The following is a 15464-nucleotide window of genomic DNA, read 5'->3' as shown; positions in this document are numbered from 1 at the left end:
AACAAAACCTCACACATGCTTGCACTAATAAGGGTTTGAAATAAGAAAAAAAAAACCTATTGAAGCGATTTTAATAAGAAACAAATTGAGTGCGAAATATGAAAAAATAAGAGAAAGTTGAGAAATGTTTAAAAGAAGTAGAAATCCAAACGCAAACATTAACAAGTTGCTAATAATTAATAAACATCAAACGTCAAAATAATACTGTGTGGCAATAGAAAAAAATAAAAAAAATAAAAAGAAATGCAAAAACAGAAGAAAACAAACAAACGAACTGCTAAAAACAAAAAAAAAACACAAACAAAAATTTAAAAAAAAAAAAACAAAAAAAACATCATAAAAAACATAACAAATAAAGGTATGAATACTGAACAATGAAAAACAGCACAACGTACAAAGTGTAAATAATATGTCAAGCCCTACTTAAGTTAAGGTACCAATTGCGTCTTTAACAATAGATTGCATTTACTTCCATTTATAGTTCTATTTATCATTTACTTCTTATGTACAATCCCTGATTGTTCACTCTGAGCTGTTTTGTTTTATTATTTCACACATCTTTTACCCCTAGCCAGGCATGTGTCAACTTTGATCTCATTAAAATGTTTTATTTGCTTAGTTTTAGCTTTTTCCGAAATTCAATCACATCTCTACCGGAGAGCACGATCACAAAAGCATCGAGAGCCCCACATCATCACTGCCCCAAAAAAAAAAACGCCATAAACAAGCAAAAACACACCGCCCTCCGAAAAGCCATAAAATTCTGCACCGGTCCTTAATCTACTTCGAGAGTTGCTGGTTTGTGCTGGGGAGGTACACTAGTGGGTGACCCTCGCAGGGATGAAGCAGGGAGAAAGCGAAACCAGTTACAGTAGCAACAAACAAACGTCTCGATTTCACGAACTATTCACCTTCAGCTTCTTCTGAACTGCAACTCAACTAAACCCTCGCACGGTATTTCCTCTCGTGCGTTCCACACACACAGCGCGGGCAGGGCAAAGTTCCACTGACGCTTCTTCAAATGTTTTGCACTGCATTTCATTCCACAGGAAAAATAGACACTAGCCAGTCGAATGGGAGAGCAGAGGGGACAAAAAATCGACCTGGAACAACGAGAAGTCTCCAATATGCGAAAGGAAGTAATGTCGGTGGAAAAGGTGCGGCGGCATGGTTTGTTGGTCCACATAGTGAACATGCAAAAGGCAAGAAGGAGGCGCGAGTGTAATGTACTGAAAATAGAACAAACTGAGACCATCTGAGGGCTAGCCAGGGTGGAAAGGTTTTTTTTTCTAGTTCGAAAGGATGATCGGTTCCGCAGAGCTGGTGTTTGTGTGTGGAAACAAAAAACGCTCCGAAACAGGGGGGAAAAATCGAGATTTTCCTCTGTCCCAGTTGTTCCTCCAAAAGGCCTTCCCCGTACACTTGAGGAGGTCGAAAAATCGAACCATTCGCAAACAAATTTCGATCGATAGTTGAATCCAATCGTGGGGATAACGCACTGTATTACCGGCGACCTGAAGTGTTGTAAGTGATTGTGCTTTATCACGGAAAGGGAGTGTTACCCCTGTTGATGCATAATGGTTGCTTGTGGAAAACCACTTACGAATATTCTAACGTCTCTTATCAAACTCATAAAAAGGTAAATAATAAACTCGGGCCATTCGTCTGTGGCCTTCCAGTTGCAGTCGAAGCAATTTATTGCATGATGTTTTGGCTAATCAACCCGCACGCCTTATCGATGCCTTATCATCTCGGTGCCTTATCAGTGAGCACGTGATTTAAGATTATGGCAGCAACTTTTGTCTTTCCGATATGCTTTTTTTTAGTGCCAAAAGGTGCCATTGCTGAAGAGTATTTTTAGACAAAAGAGAATCATAAAACTGATAAGCGATTACTTCATCTAATTATGTTGATAGTGAAGCAGAAGAAAAAAAAATACAACATTCATCACCCCACTATCACAACACACAAGAACATCGTAACCGCATATCACGAAAAAAAAACACTCACCAGATAAAAGAGATAAAAGAGAAAATAGCAAATCATCACCAGGGTAAGCACGGCAGAAGCACCGGCACCACATTTCGGTTGCGTGGTGGTGGATGCAGCACGAATGTCTGATCCGTGGAACCGGTTATCGACCTCCGGGCGGTACCAACGATACCAACCATCGCCCGTTGTTGCTCGGGAGCATCGCGTCATTCTGTTTCGCCCAGCATTTTTAAGGACGACATCTGTTACTACAGGAAGGAGTGATGAAAGAGGACGGGAGGAAGGGGGAGGGGAAGGGGGGTAAAAATGGTAAGAGACAAAAAGCAAGTTTTTCTGTCCATCGAATGTGCAACAAAAAGTGCACATCTGCGGTGACGACGACCGAGACAAGCATAAAAAAGTAAGGTAAAACAATATTTATATGCAAAATGTCCTTTAAGAGGAACCACTCTCACCAGTGTGCATGTGTGTGTTTTTTTTTTTTTTATTAACGTGCGATGTTGTTTTTCTGATATAAAACGTCTTTTATTTCAGAAGAACAAAAAATCAAGTGCGCGCTATAAAAAAGAGATGTGAAAAGTGTTCCATTTGATATGGCAAACTAACCAGTATTTATATGAAACTTTGTGACATGCACACATGCAGCTTTTCTTGCTTCTCATTAGTAGTTTAAATCAGAGTCTTGATAAAATTCAACAACTGTTTACATCTTACCACAACATTAGTGTAAACTAGAAATAATACCACTATAAGCCGAAGATTAAGCTCAAATTTAGATCAAAATTTTCTTCTTCTTCTGCTTGGCGTTCAGGCTTGCTCGAATGGTCATGTCAGCCATTTCTGGCTTTCCAGACTTATTTTGCAACGTAGCCGGAGTTTCGCTCATGACGCGCGTCATGACAGACGCAAAGATAGACGAACAAACAAAACCACAAAGTGTGCCATTTGATATGACAAACTGTGCAGTAGTTAAGGCGAATAAAGTAATGAGAACTTTCTTTACTCATTTACACAGTTATTTTAATAGTTATATAAAGTTACTAATTTAAACCTCAATTTATTACAAAATTTATATGTTACCACAATATTAGCATTACAAAGAATAAGCCGAAGATTAAGCTTAAATTATTATTAAGTATTTAGTAAAGTGCATGTGGATTTCTGAAAATAATAAAATAACTAAACCTGTCTTATTATTTTATTGTTGCGCTATTGTTCTACCATTATAGAAGCGATTAATTTTGGACTTAATAAACCTGATAAGATTGCCGTAAAGTCTGCTTGTTTCGGGTAAAATACTGATTTTGTTGACAACATTCATTAGAACCTTGTGACATATGGAAAATATATGATATTCAGCGCTAATTAACAAATAACCTTTCCCGTCCGTAACTTCGAACAGCCTAGCCTATAACTACCTTCATCAATTCAAAACGCGAATCGAACGCCAAACCGGCCATGTGAGAACGACACAAATTATGTGTGCGGGACACAAAGAAATAGCATTTCGCGTTGCATCCGGCAGTATCAATTGCAACCGAGCGGGGAGGGGGGGGTGGGGTGGCGAGCGTTGTTTTATTTTTACACCGTTTCGGCTCGTTGGCGTGGTGGTGGTTGATTGTGGTTCCTGCTCGCGTCCATCGCACACGACCGCCCACTACAGCTCGACTCCCACACGCTGCCCACCGAAACGGAAGAAAGTGACGCTGCACAGCGCAGCAGCAGTACACACATGGCGGTAGTGGCTGATAAATACCGACAAATAAAAAAGACAAAAGCTATGCATAAAATCTCACGCGCATAAGTCAATCGTGAAAATGTGCGCTGCGTACACTCATGCCGAGCGTATACAAGAGCAATACACAGGTGAACTATCTGCCAGAGCGGGGAAGAGTGGAGAAGCGTGAGTGGTAATCATATTTGCAGCAACCACCACGCGAATCCACCCGACACCCGGCCAGCTCCGGGGAGCTTCGTCACGGTATAGGGATAATGGGGCAGCAGAATGCGAAGAGCGCGAGATAATGATCAAATCATTCATCAAACATCCGTTTGCTATTTTTACTGTCAGTGAGATGTTTTTTCCCCCCTACTCTGTTGCTACTTAAAGTCTTATCTGAGCGATTAGCATCGCGGATCGTCTTATTTTAAGGTCGTATTTTTAAGTAGCATTAATTGAGTATGTAACAAATGTGGACAAAGTACGCAATGAACCTCATTACGCTCGTAAACATAACAGAACGTTGTAAAAATAGTAAAAAAAGGAAACTCACATTAACGAAAATGATGCAAATAATTAATAAACAAACAAACAAGATAATGTTGCCGGCAAAACAATCGTGACATTTGTACCGTTTTTATCATCCCTTTTTCTCCCTTTAATCGACAGTTGGGTAAATAACAATACCCCACACACACACACTAGTGTCTGTCATCGGAAATATCAAACATCAATCAAAATGTCATTGCCGTTTGCTTTTATGCGGATGCCACCCTTTGAATGTTACGGGAAACAAAATGAGAGGGCAAAGGTTGAACAAAATTGAAAGTTGAAGTTGCACAAAAAAAAACGCAAATGCATTCCCATCTACCCATATACACGATACAAAATGGGGTGTGTACGAGGGAATAATTATATTGCTTCGAGTGAGTGGAGCTATTTTCAGCTCGTCGCAAAATGTGTAAGTTGCCATAGTTCTGTGAAGGAATAGCGGGGCAACACTACAACTGAAAAGAGAATTTTTCTCCAATTAGAAATCAATCAAACGAAATTAATGATATCGTTCGCGGATCTTGCATCGACTGCACTACTGCACTTGACGCTTTTCGATGACCTATTGGCAGGAGAGAACCCTCGGCGCAACACTGAACTAGACGTGGTATACGAGCTAAATAAAATTTGCTCAAAATCGGACGGGAATGTCGGATGGCTTCCATCCATCCAAATAGCAATATGAAGAAAAAAAAACTCAACCGCAGAGAGAAAAAGCGCAAACTACTGCTTGCCTGCTGCTTACTGCTCTGATTGCACCATACATACAATTAAAACAACAACAAAAACCAGTTCCGATGGAAAGCGAAAAGAGTGGACCATCGTCGTGGCGGGATGCTTTACTCCACACACTACACAGATCCGCATTTGAGACGAACGGACGCAGCAGCGAGCAAAGTTTTTCTTTTCATTTTCTGGCTTCACCAAACCATTGGGAGCGGAGATTAGCGGTTTGGGAAAGGGCACGCAAGGGGGGTAGCGTTGCTGCTGCTTGCGTCTTGGGTTTCAACGCGACGGGCACCACGATACGCGCGCACCCGTAACAAGTGAAACCGTACAAAAGCAATAAAGCAAAGGGAAGCGCAGAATGCTGCGTAACACGCGTAACGGTAAGAGTAACGCAACCTTCCTTTAACATCATCATCAAAATATGTAACATAGTATTGTGTTGAAAATTTTTTAAACACTTGCTTCTATTGAAATGCGTTTATAACTATTCTAAAAATAAGTTCCATAACCTTTACGCAGTTGTTATTCAAAGAAATAAAGCAAAGGCTTACGTCTTTTGCGTAGCCACTTTAAGCATAATTAATAATGCAAATAAATTGATGAAACGTTCCGCGTTCGGTTCGGGGACAGGGAAAAACGGGGGGAAAATTTATGCGCCTTGACCTATTTCAATAACCGCCGGTGTCGTGGACTTTTCTCCAGCGCCGAACGAACACGCTCTGGCCACGATCATTGGCGAAAAAAAAGGGTCACAAACAAACGGACGACAACGACGACGACGACGACAAAGTTCAACCGAGCAAAATATTTCTTCTCCATTTACGTCGTTTAGTTAATATTTGTGCAGAACCTGGGGGAGAAAAACCAGACCGATTTTGGCGTTTTTCCCCTCGCTACCCTTTCTATATGGTTTGAGTTTACACAACTTAAGTTCAACAGACAATATTTAAACGTTTTTATATTAAATTAGACTTAAAACTTTCTTGTTCCCATTATGTTTACATAACTGGTTTGAAAATGGTTAAATTTTAAATGATGTTGTACCAAATGAACGAGCTGTTGAATACAAAAAAAAAACACTTTACAAAAATAAAGCAAGAAAAATAAGCATCTCAAACGCTTTCTGGATATATGTATTGCCATATTTTATGTAAGAGGTATTACGGTTTAATCACTTGCATTTAATTTGAATTTTTATCAGAAATGAGTTGATTTTTACCTGAAATAATTTACGACCATTCAAATATTTCCAAATGCTGTGTTTCTGTCCCATCCATCACATTAAAACTGATAACTTGCATCAATGTAGAATTGAGTGCCTTATGGTCTCATGCTTTGGCCTACGTTCTGATACCCCGACGGGGTGGGGATCGAGGCTCATCTGGACCGCTGGACCGCAAGTTTTAACATTCAAATTCTAATCATTGTTGATGTTTGAAATTTTCGCAGTTTTATATTATTTCCATTGGAAAAAAAAAGTATTTTCAACAGCTGTGATGAGAAATTCAATCAATAAAAAATTAAAAATAAAATACGATAAACAATACTCTCAATGATACTTTTCCGGCCTTTGTTTGCATTTCGCATGTTAAAATACTTTGTTTGTGTATGAGCTGACAAACCTCTTTGCCTATTAAGTGGTAAAATAAAAAAAAAAAGTACAATAAAATAAAGCCTACCTTAGTCATAAAACACTAATACTCAAAGTGTAATAATAACTCAAACACATTCGAAACCTTAACTGTGGCTTATGTATATGAAACAACGAGAGCCGAAGAATTAATCGATTAGATTCCATTCTTCTTCACGTTCTGGATATTGATTTCTTATCAGTTAGTAATGCAAATGCTAACGAGTGTTCCGGTACTAAAGCATAAAAAAAAATCTGTCATCACTTGCTTCGCAGTTATTTTCATCCACCGTGAAGAAGGGTGACCCATCAAGCAATGGGGTGGGGAAAGAAATAACGAGCAGTACAGCGAATGGGGGGTAATGTTTTGTTTGCGTTGTAGTTATTTTGCGTAGCATTTCCTGCTTTCAATAGTTCCCCCCCTTGTTTGTGCGAATGTTGCAGCTCTAGCACAAAGGAATGATTTTCTTTGCTGGCTCTTAAATGGACCGAAGAGAAACAAATTATCTGAACAATGGAATTTTTGGTAACAATTCTATCGCAATTATCTCCGTAAGTGTATGATTTACACTAAACAAACATATTCATTCTTTCGGAACACTTTCTTCTCATACGGCAATGGTAATAAAAGTTGATAAAAACCAGACTCCAGCCAAGTGTTCCCATTTTGGACGAAAAAAAAAACAAGAAAACCTTAAAATCACGTTCCACGGAAATGGAAATTTTGTATTTACAACAACAACAAAAAACCACATCATCTTCACTGTCACAGGTTTAATGTCGTCTTAAGAAGGGCCTCGCTTTTTTTTACTCTCTGATGGAATGCAACACAGTTTGAGGCATGCGAGAAACAGAGAAACCAGATAGAAAAATTATTCCACTCCAAGCACCGAGTGACCCATAGCCCCGGACCGAGAGCGAAGAGGAAAGAACGCAATAAATTAGTTTTCTTGACTTCCCTCCTTCCTTGCGCCCCGACGCACGGTTTTCTCTACCCCCGCCGTCCCTGACCCCGTTTCCCACAACCCGCCGTAGAAGAAGACGAGAACACATATTTCGGAACACCCGAACCCAAACTTGCGCGCGCGATGCAACCCGGGGCTCGCGAGCGCGCGCCCCGTCCCCGCTGTATTCTCGGCTCGCTCTCGCATGTTGTGGCCGTGTGGCCTTCAATCGCCGGTAAAGAAGCGAAAGACCTGCGCGGCCCCTGCAGTGGTGGCATAGGAAATCAAACACGCTAGACCCCCCTTCGGGCGAGTGTCGCGCGCGAGGGCGAGAAAGAGCACGCCGCGGTGCACAAGTGGGCATTGCAGTTGTGTGTATGTGACTGTGTGCCTATCTTGTCTATCTCTCGGTCCGTCGGAATACCCCGGCGCATATCTTCCTCCCATTTCTAGCTCTTCGAATGCCCGGGGTTTTACGGATCTATGTTTTTTGCTGTTGTTCTCTAGTCGCATGTTTAGCTTCAATGCCTCCTCTTCGTTACAAGCCAGCCATGGCCATATCGTTGCTTCACTTCCCTACCAACCATACATACCCGCAAAATACCATTTCCGAGTCGAGTAAAAAAATAAAATAAAATAAAATAAAACAACAGTACAAGCTTTATATTTTATTATTCATCGATGTTTCTTCGCTCCATTCTTCTGTGCCTCATATCGGTATGCACGCGTGAGGAGTGAACCCGCAAAAGCCTCACGAAAAAAAAGCAAACCCAACGGAGTGATTAGGAAAAGCGAGATGGGCACCCACCAGCAAGCATTTCGCTTTTGGCAGTTCAAACCGTTCCATCAGGGGAGAAAAAGTAAAATCGCACCCGCCACAGCCCAGCCCCGCGGAAGGATGGCGACGGTAGCGCAGCGGCATGTACTTTATTTTCTAGTCTCGCGCAAACCAACGAAAACTTTACCACCTTATCGCTTCCTTTTTCCTTAGACAATCGCTGATGGCAAAAGTGGAACACAGCAGGCAACACGTACGAAAATTGCTGCTCGATGGCATAAAGCGCTGTTTATCATTTAGTTTGGACAATGATAAAGCGGTTGGAACTGTAAAGAAATAATTAGCCACGTTACTTGATGTGTTTCTGCCCCCAAAAAAGTGAAAGCTGGTAAACATGTCACCAAAGCCAGTCTCCAATCGTGTAATATAAACCAAAACCATGAGATCATGCCGAACGATCGGCAATGTACAGGGTTTTTTTTTTGCATTAGATAGTATATGGATAGCATAACTTTACTGCATCTGCAAAACTTGATATGGAATCGTGAGCACAATTTAGTGAATGCCAGTATCGGTCAGCCTGTTTACGTATAGGCGGGTACAAGAGTTGAGATTAGAGTTGAGGACAAATATTTATTATTATAAAACATAATTTTTAATTTTTATCTATCTATCTATTGATTCTATCTATCTATACAACCCTGTTTCCCATCAACAATTCTTGATCGCTCTTGAACACCTGACAAGGGCAGGACCTTCAACGGGGTATTTCAATTATGAAAATTTTATCAACTTCCCTTTCTTTAAGCTGACCTCATGCGGACACCAAACGAACAAGCTGCGTTCAGTAGGCAACCCCCCCCCCCCAACTTCCAAATAAAGCAAAAACCGCCGGACGGACGTATTTTTTTTTTTTTTGTAACCACTGACTGACGACCGCCGTCAACTTCATCAAACGGGCTCTGCGAGAAAAGAAGAGTAGCGAGATGAACGAAATCGCAACCTCATTAATTGCCAGCAGGTGAGAAATTGCCGCGGCCCATTTGAGTGTGCTTTAGGTGGTGGTTTTATTTTTTTCTTTCCTGCCTTCTGGACGTACGCGGGGAAACAGGAGATTGTGTGCCTTTTTTTTACTCATTTCTTATTCTGTCTACTTAATGCTTCGGAATGGACGTGTACGCGTGTGTGTGTGTGTGTGTGCTGTTATGCGTTCGAGAAAGTGGGTTGCAGTTTTGCCCCGATACTGGCCCGTATTGCGATCTTATCGAACTCATCAATGAGCGCTCGGTGTTGAGATGATGATCTGCATCCTGCTTCGCTCTCACTTTCACTCGCCTGGCGCAATCGCTCTCGCTACAGCGGCGGCAGATGAGAATAAATTAATGTCAGTGCTTAGCAACCCCAACAACCCGGTGGAATTTATTTGCATATTTATAGCGTAAATCGATGTTATAGAAATAATTATTGCATATAACTCCCATTTGCACAAACAAATATAAACAATTAATTGCAGTAAAACTACACAAGCTTTCACGACGAGCTTGACGTCCACTGCAACCGTAACTTATCACGTGTGGGGAGATTGTATCGGGGCTGGTTTTAATTGTGTATCTGGGCGTACGGTAAATTTCAACATTCAATGTTATTGGAAAGCAACCAACAAGTGAAAACGATATGTGCGCGCAAAGGAGACATACACATTAAATGCAAGGTTACAAAAACAACATAACTGAACGCACCACACCACCTACCGTACCATGCAAGCGACGTGTAACAGCGAGCGGGCATAGGAAGGGCAAACTGCTGATCCATTTTTCATCATTTCTGAGGGTGAGAAGCATACGCTTTTATTCCCCATGGTCTATAAACTTTATCTATATAGAGCGTTTTTTTGTTGTTGCTGTTGTTTGTTTAACTGTTTCTTCAACCAGAGACGCAAATAAATGCATAAAATGATATTTATTTCTTTTTTACGTAGTTCAACGCCGAGCGCTGAGCGGATGAATGAACGAGATAGTTTTATTTTAATTTATTTTGCAATAAATGCAACAAGTTTTTTAATGAACGTTCTACGAAGGACCAACCCAAATAAGATAACATCCACAACTTTTTGACAATACGGCACATGCCGTCATTATGGAGCAATAAATAAATAAGATCGTACACTGATAATGCATAAAGTCCATAGAATTTAATTTTTTTGTGATATAAAAAAATAAATCTTGCGTTGTTCATAAGCTCTTTAAACATAATTCTTCACTAGATTATGTGTCCTAAGCCAAGCCAGTTCAGGTCAATGGATTAAAAGCCCAAAAAAAAAACTAGTGCTTCCAATCAAAACATTGATAACGCTAAATTTTGACTCCATCACTTTAGTAAAGTGAACATTTTTATTAAAGCATGCTTAGCCAATGATCCGATAACTGATTGGAAGTGTGCCACTCCACAGTTCCCATTCGTCTGTCCAAGAGATATCACATTCCTTTCGTCGCATCTCTAGCCCTCCCGTCTGCATCTTTGCCACTTCAAACACACAAACACATACCCGCCTCCGTAGACTGTCCGAGCCTCCACCGGGCCTGGCACTTGTATCAAAAACGGTTCGCCATTCATCTGCCCACGATATGCCCCTTTAGAAATAAAGCACAATTCAACATTGCACTGTTGTTGTGTCTGTTGCGTATGCGCAAGAGAGAGAGAGAGAGAGAGAGAGAGAGAGAGAAGGAGAGAGAGAGATAGACAAACCGCTTCCCTCAGCGAACGAAAGATGTAAGAACGAGTAAAAACACCGGTGCGTTTCTTCCGTTCCTTCGCTTCTCACTTTACACTCTCGCTTTACAACCCCTGGGACGGTTTTATGCTTATTCGCCGCACTAGGTTAAAGCATTATTCTCTCGTCGTTTTTCACTCTCTTCTGATGCGCGTTCTCTCTCTCTTCTTCTCTCTCTCTCTATCTCATACTGGATGTAGTAATCATATACACCCCATGAACCGCCAGCAGGTTTTACTTTTTTTCACCGTGAACGAACAAACCCCCCCGGGTTGCACTTCTCCTTCCTTTACAACCACCCCCACCAAACAACCCCTTTACTGGTGCGTTTATCGAACGATCTGCTCCTCATCCAACATCGACCAAGTCAACCGGATGATGTGGCTCCGGACAACGACGACGACGACGGGGACATAGCATAATGTGCGACTAGGGTGGTGGTGTAATGGTGACGTGAAGTATGTGTTTTTTTTTGTTGTATCGTATAATGCCCACAGTTAAGCAATAACAACACAGAAAAGAACGTACTGACTAGCTGGCTAGTGAAGGTGGGCAAAAACAAAAAGTAAATGAGAATAAACAATCAATTTTTAGCTGGTTGTCGTTCAGCAACATTTGCTTCACATGCAACAAAGCAATACAAAATCTTTTATTAGAGCTAATAAGCTTGTTGTTTGACAATGGTTATTAAAACTATTTTATGAAAAGTATCTTTAAAAAAGTATAGATTTGACATTAACACTAGAACGACCAAGCGTTTTAAGCGCTTTTTCAAAGATGGCTAATTAATTAATCATTTCCAAGATTTTGAATGTGTTTTAATATGTTTCGGAGGTTCGACTAAGTAAAAATACATAAGCTCGGAAATAATTGTATAGTTCCAAAAATTAAATTGATGAAAATTAAGTGTACCATCAGTCAAAATGACTCGTTCAATAACGAGTACAACACACATCACGAAAACAACACATATCAGCACAAATCATGCTGACACTACCGTGTACTCTGAGACTGTCTTAAGCGAAGAAGTAAATAAGGAATAAATAAGCAAACTGAAATAAATATTATTGTCGAGGTTATTTGACGATCCCTGGATATCACACAAACGGGCGAAAAGGCCTCATTTGAAGGGCCGCATTTTGAGCGGCAATAAATTTCACCTTTCGAAAAACCCGTCAATTATAACAATATTTAAAAAAGAAAGTGATTTGAATGCTACAATTGAAAACGTGTCCAAATTAATGTTCTTTGTGTTGATATTCACACCTGGCGCATTATGTTCCACATCTAGAGCATTCATGGGAGATTTACATACATTTTCGAGTAGATCTAACATACCACTCAAACTCACAAACAAACACACACACGCACTCTACCCTATCGGAACCATTTCACGTGGCACTTTAGGCGTTAGGATCTGTGCTATCAATTTGTGCCGTCGTTCCGCTGATACGCGCAAAGAAAAGGCGTTAGCATAAAAAAAAAACGTGGAACGTCACATTCTCGGAAGGCAAGAGGAACAGAGCGACGAGAGATTAGAACAGAATGACATCATTTGCGTCACCAAACGCCTCCACCACCAACCAAGCAACCCCAAACGAACCACCCTTTCGAGATCTCCAGCTGGCAAAGACAGTTGGGTTGAGGGATTTTGGGGAGGGTTCAGTTCTTTGCTATGCCCCTGGAGTTGTTGTACGTTTCGTTTCTTCAACAAGCGATATTTCCGCTTCTCGTTTCGAACCGTTGCTCTGTGTGTTCTGGCGCTTCGGCAGTGGCGTTAACTTTGCCTTTCGCTCACGTACCCACCAATAGGGCACGTACAGAGCTATCAGAGCAACTAGAAGAGCAAGCTATAGCAGGGGGTTGGAGTCGGCCAGGGGAGGTGTGCGAATGGCAGCCTCTTTCAATAAAGAAGCAGCAACAGCGATGGAAAAATGTGCACAGCTTTTTTCTAAAAAACACTACCACTGAACGGTATTGAACGGAGAGCAAACAAAGGAATCGTTCGTGGCACAACCCTCGAAGAAGATTAGCAAAATTAGACCACTTTTTTATGGTATCCTCAGTTGGGAGCTTTAACATGATTTGAAAAATGAAACAAGCAAACCAATTTAATTGAAAATGTTTGAGCAAATATATTTCTTCTTAATTTAACATTAAATAACTTTATTTAAATTTTGTAACTTCGGTAAATTACTCTTTTACCACTAAAACTCGCAATCGTTTGACGAGTTTTTGTTATATTAGTGGTTATTTAATTTCGAACCCATTTTTGGACCATTTCGAAGAACTGAAGTATTTTTTCCAGAATTCTTAAAATGTATGTTATAAAATAAATTCATAAAACTAGTAATGCATCCACTACGGCATAACTGGGTCAGGAATTCATGAAATTAAACGTTCCAGACACAATCATAGGTCTAGTAGTGCTTCAGGCAAAATATGCTAATTATACAGTACATAACATAACTATAAGTCCCCTTGTTTTTTTTAGAGCTTAAGAAGCAATCAAGTTAAATAAGAAGAATAAGTTAAATAAATAAGATGTTTTAAGAAGCTTAATTTACAACTCCAAAAATCACAATAAACGAAGCTAAACATCGAGATTCAGATAATGTAATGGCAGAAATCAGCAAAAATTGCAGAAATTAAAAAAAGCCCCTTACTAAAAGTATTTTTTTATCTTTAATATAACTTTTTTTGGATCTAACTGTTCCACATTTTAATTTCCAAACAAAAAAAAAACACAAACAAGCAGCCTTGAAATTATGTTACACACTGTATAAATATAAAAAATTTCCTTTTTTAAAGTAGTTTGAACTACGCACGTTTAAACAACCATTTGGAGACACTTCAACAAATTGTAGGAAAAAATATAAAAAATTTCCTTTTTTAAAGTAATTTGAACCCCGCACGCTTAAACAACCATTTGGAGACACTTCAACAAAATGTAGGAGTAATAAATGTAACTTTCCAAAATCTCAAACTGCACAACCCACTTTCCCTTCCTAGCGCGAATCGTGCATCGCACACACAACGATTATCGCGCACGGGGCCTGATGTAATGCTGACAACAAATCAAAACATACCACCACCATCACCACCGACTCTCCCGGCTTTGGTGCTGATAATGAAGCTGAAGCAACAACACTTTCAGCATACTTAATATGCTTATCTGGTTCCCGCCCGTGTTTCGACTGTCGCTGAGTATCGCGGCAGAAACGGAAGGCAAATATAATTACTACGCGGTGTGTATGTTATCTTCGCTGGCACAACCCGGAGCCCCGGGGCAAAGCCGGCATTCAATCTTATCTAGTATGGGCGTTCGTCGTCGTCGATTCGCAAACGTGTGTGACACACATATTACATGTTAAAGTGTTTTAGAATTCTTATTTCCTAGCCGCGATGGTCGGCCAAACATTTCGTTCTGTTTGTCAACGATCAGTCGTCGTTGCCGTGTGTACCGGTGGTGTTTCGCTAGCCGAAGGCTCGTACTGTGTTTTGATTAGTGGTAGTGGTCAATGACAGCAATACTTCAAACGCTTATCAATCAGCTAATCCCACCATTCGGAAAAGCTCGAGGATATTGTCAGTAACATTCGTTATCGATCGCACTCTGTAACAGACTGCTACGCGTCTTCCTATTACATCAGCCATCGAAACAAATTTCATACACGGTCACATACAGGGCCCTAGGTAATGCAGGGGGTAAACGCCGCTGAACTGCACTGCCTAAGGTTAACTGCAATTGACACGACCAAACGAGAGAAAAACAGTCCGTGTTTCGTGCACCATATGCATCAAAGAAGGGGACCTGCCTCGCCACAATCCAACTCATTGATAACGGGTGTGACGATGGCGCACAGCAATGTAATGTGAGGTAATAAAATAAAATTAAGAAAACTTAAACGAAGTAAAAAAAAGTACACATTGTGCACACCGACGGTACCGAGGCGTGGAGGGGAACCGGAATGAGAGCATAAATTTTCATGCTTCTCCGGTTGCCCGGGCCCGGGTGAAGTACATTAAACGTGGCAGTGAGGTTCATTTCGGTTCACTAATGGTAATGACGCACTGTTGGGTAGTGTCAGGGAATAAAAACTTACATCATGACAGACATGACCATTTCAGTTCCACTTCATAACTCGTCAAAATTGAGCATAAATTACGATCGTTTGTTTTTTGTAGTAAAATATAAATAAATCAATGATTATTTGCTATACGTTTTATATGTCAATGTTTCTATTTTCGAATACATCATATGAATAACAACAAGATCTTAAAGCATGAAACAAAATGTGCATTAAGCAAATAAAAATTATGAACTCAATTACAAAATAAGTAATTTA

At 40.4% G+C, this 15464-nt stretch overlaps 1 protein-coding gene across 1 annotated transcript in view; it reads right to left on the bottom strand.

The window, feature by feature from the left end:
• The window catches only part of LOC128718629 (uncharacterized), a 29053-nt gene that overhangs the window by 8266 nt on the left and 5323 nt on the right, over window positions 1-15464 (bottom strand). The window lies entirely within an intron of this gene.

Source organism: Anopheles marshallii, chromosome 2, assembly GCF_943734725.1.
Source record: "Anopheles marshallii chromosome 2, idAnoMarsDA_429_01, whole genome shotgun sequence".
NCBI classification, from domain to species: domain Eukaryota; kingdom Metazoa; phylum Arthropoda; class Insecta; order Diptera; family Culicidae; genus Anopheles; species Anopheles marshallii.
Note: the sequence above shows the minus strand (reverse complement) of the source record. Positions and strands in the feature narration are given on the sequence as shown.